Genomic DNA, 3,386 nt, shown 5'->3' on the forward strand with positions numbered 1-3,386 from the left:
AAAGCATGAAAGAGGGAGCTCTTCTTAATATTTTGACACCAAAATCATGTCGATACACCTTACCGACTGCGAGTAAAGCTACCCACGCTTTAACTTGACAGATTGTAGGTGAGGAGATTTTACCCATCACGTCTGTATGTATAATCTGCAACTGTCGTAAAGCTCTTTTTCTTTCACTTCGAAAAGGCAATTTTGATAGTTTAGTAAGTGCGCATATTTCATATTCTAGTATACTCTCGTCAAAAATTACGGATTATAAGTCTTTGTTATCTTTCCACAAACTTTGCAACTTAAGCAGATAACTGTCTGACGCGTGACCCATTCGTGCATACCAAAGCATTGCTCTATTTGTTTTAAGAAAATTGGTATATGACTTATTTAAGGGCGAATCATTTTCTAGCAATTCAACCTTTGGTAAGTCTTCTATATTTTTTATTTACCTTTTTGCAATTAATGTATCAAAATCAGAAAATATATAATTATCGACTTTATTATTTTCTTTTGAAAGCCCTGCAGACGTATCATTCAAAATAATATTAATTTTATTATCACGAGTCTTTAAATTAGTATTTTCCCTCATTCCATGATCATTACTTACAGACTTATCTTTTTTATTCTCAATATTGACTATCGTTTCCTTGGATTCAGTATTGATTTCGTTATTTTGATTTTAAACACGCTCTACTATATTCGTAGCAAAAACAACCGCGTTAAAAAAATCAGATCGTTCTTTTGAACACCAGATTTTACACTTTCAGAAGTACTAAAAACTTCCTTTGAATTCGTAAGGTGCTCGGTAGCACTTGAATCCACGATAAAAGACACACAATTACTGTTTTTAATGACATTTTAGTTCGGAAAACTCTTACTGTCTTTTGAAACATTACAACAACTAGTATAGGAAACAGACTTTTCTGTTATCAGACTGACATTTAAAACAAGATACAGATACGACAGTATTTACTTCACACATACCTGTATCATTATCCTGATGATAATCTGCAAAGCTAATATTCGGGATTTCACTTTTTCCAGTTCGAGACTGATTTTGCTGATGATTCATGCTATGTTTCGTGTTCTTAAATTGTTAATAAGCAATACTGTCGTACTGTTTATTAAACTGACTTTAAGAAACGTCTTTTTTTGTCATCCAAGCGATTGTTGATTTTACTATTTTGATTACAATTAGCATTTCGTTTAGCTTTATATCCACCTCTCCTGGAACTATTCCCTTGCCTGTACAATCGTTAAGGACACACATATGCTTTATGGTTAGTAAATTGTTCACATTTGTAACATTTACATGGTCATTGACCCTTTCTTGGATACTAGTTTTTCATATGACCGTAATCATCACATTCGTAGCATCTTTCGTTAACCCACTTTTGTTGGTATTTTGGTTTAACCAAAGAAGCAGAACCTATATTAATATTTTGCATACTCGGATGATTACTTGTCATTGTTTGAACACGATTAGCTTCAGCCTGAAGAATAAACATTTTAAGTAAGTCATATGTTAGACCCTTACCAGTTTGACTTTTTTTTACAAATTCAATTGATTCAATCTCGGGCTCTTGATTCATTAAAGCGTTATACAAAGCATCGCGTTTCTGATCGTTTGATAAAAGAGTTGAACCTGAAATTGACTCATAATTATGTACTATTTCTTCAAAACGGTCTATGAATTGCATTGCATTAATTAAATTAAATTGTATTGAATAAAATTTCTTTCTAACGCTTACACTCCTGACATTTACTTCACATCGTATAAACTCCTTTAACTTATTTAACATTTCAATCGGATGTTTAATTTGCAAGATTTTCGTATGATAGAATTTATCGATTCTATTTATAAGTAAATCACGAACTTTAAATTTATATTTTTCTTGCAAATTTGCATTCAAACCTTCCGGTGGGGCAACGGTTTCATCAATTGCATACAATAAGTTAATAATACGCAATTCAGAAGCTAGAAACTCATAAAAATGTTCAAAATTTACCCTTGGTTCTAATTTATATTCGTGCTTGGTGTTACATTCCTTATCAATCAACTGAATTTTGATTGCCTCTGAAACTTTAGTGGCAAATATACGAGAATCATCTGATTTTATATTTAAACCAGTGCCATTATTACCTACAACTGTCTTTAAATTGGCAGGTATGCATTGACTGTTATTTAATAATTTTGTACTACTATCGTTCAATGTACTCGTTTTGACAAATGTCCGAGGTACTGTCGTAACTTTATTTTCAGGGGGAGTAGTTAAAATAGACTCTATTCTATATCATTTTACTTTTACCTCATCTAGCTCACGTTGCTTGAGCCATACTTTAAGATTCTCTTGCGTTTCGTTAAGCAAGTTTATCGCAGCGTTCGTCATTTTCTCCAGATGGTTGAGCTTATTATCTAGATTTTCTTCTCGTTTTTGTTGCAAAGAAGGTTCTTTAGGCTGACTGTCGTTCATTTTAACACTGTCCTTCAAAACACTGTCCTTTACGGCACTGTCGTCCAAACACTGTCTTTTTCTTGATTTCTATTTTCTCCGGGACCTCCTTCTTTTACTGCTGGAAACACACCTATACCGCAGAAACCGTCAAATTAACTATCGTTGAGTGGTCGACGACCATTTTTGTACAGTCATTGCAATTCCTTACATTCGTAATCACTAGGTAGAAAAACAAATCTAAAATAATTTCATATTCATATTATTTACCTTCGTTATTATAGTGACTTAAGCTTAAGTTATCCGACTCAGCTGTGTCCCCTTTATTTCCCGTTGATTCACTGTCTGAATCGGCTGAAAGTTTCTCTTTTTCACTGACCCTTATTTTATCGCTATTATCGCCCTTGTCTGGTTTTTGCTTTGTGCATATTGTAAGCTCGTTTTTTAAATTTTCCCAATTGTCTTTCAAAGAATTTCTACCTATTAATTAAAATGTACGATTTTTTACTGTTCATTTTTTAACTAGTCAGTTATATTTTTATTATCTTTTTTATTTACTTATTTATTATCTTTTTTTTCTTTAAGCAAGATAAAGACTGTATATCGCTATATCATTTTTGACCTATAAGTGCACTTAAGCTTGCGCTTAAACCTTTCAGACTGAACACAAGCCAGATTGATTCAAAGCGGTTTGTTGTTCTTTCACACCCGTTACTACCGTGTGTTTCTGAAACAAACATAATTGTTCCAGCATTCAGAAATGAACACAATTTATTATAACTCGAACAATCCAGACAAACGGGTTCATGTCTTCTATTGAGCTTGTTAATTAATTTGCAAGTATGTACCATCGTTTCCAGTCCCTCGTTGAGAATAGTTGTATTTATTCAAATTTACGACGCCAAGTGTGAAGAGAAATATTAAAAACAGTCGTTACACAGT

Source organism: Belonocnema kinseyi, chromosome 5 (genome assembly GCF_010883055.1).
Source record: "Belonocnema kinseyi isolate 2016_QV_RU_SX_M_011 chromosome 5, B_treatae_v1, whole genome shotgun sequence".
NCBI lineage: Eukaryota > Metazoa > Arthropoda > Insecta > Hymenoptera > Cynipidae > Belonocnema > Belonocnema kinseyi.